Below are 832 nucleotides of genomic sequence, written 5' to 3' on the forward strand. Positions count from 1 at the left end.
AGGTGATCCCGGCCCGCCTCGGGGGATTTCATTGCGGGCTGCCCATCGGGTCGTTCCCAAAGAGTTTAGCCTGAAAACTCGCTGGGCCGGAGAGAAGCTGTGTTGCTTCTGCTTTCTTTTGTCTAATTCTTGATTTGGTTTGGGATTTTTTTTGTTTGTTTTTTTAACTCTAACTACGCTCGATTTCCAAAGATTTTCGCCGGCCCGGCGTTGCACGAGGCGACAGTCGGAAGGCTCCGCACACTGCTCGCCTTGCTGCCATCTCTTTTTTTTCCGTCGCTCCTGTACGGTTGCTCGAGGAGACGCCGCATTTCGTTCCCACGGGATTTTTGGTTTAACGGCGGTACGCTCGAGCAGCCCTCTCGGAACACTCGTGTCGCTTGTCCCCGTCGGGACCCGCTTGCGAGGTAAATCTCTCGGGCGATGAGACCGGTCTCCGGCGGAAAACGAGTTGTGCCCAGCGTGGCAGGGCTGGAGCCTTCCTCTAAAATAAGAGAAAACTTTTCCGCGGTACCGCTCGTTGCGCCGCGGTTCCACCCGCGCTGCCGCGTCTCCGCGGGAGCCTGGCGAGGTGGCAAGGGTTAGGCTGACGGGCCGGCTTTGTCTCTTCCCGCAGGAAGAGCCGAGATTTGGAACGACTCCCCTGGCCATGCTGGCCGCCACCTGCAACAAGATCGGCAACACTAGTCCCCTGACTACCCTGCCCGAGTCTAGCGCCTTCGCCAAAGGGGGCTTCCACCCCTGGAAACGCTCCACCTCCAGCTGCAACCTGGGCTCCAGCCTCTCGGGCTTCACGGTGGCCACGAGCAGGGGTTCCAACGGACTGGCCCGG

The sequence above is a fragment of the Geospiza fortis genome, unplaced genomic scaffold (genome assembly GCF_000277835.1).
Source record: "Geospiza fortis unplaced genomic scaffold, GeoFor_1.0 scaffold112, whole genome shotgun sequence".
Classification (NCBI taxonomy): Eukaryota; Metazoa; Chordata; class Aves; order Passeriformes; family Thraupidae; genus Geospiza; species Geospiza fortis.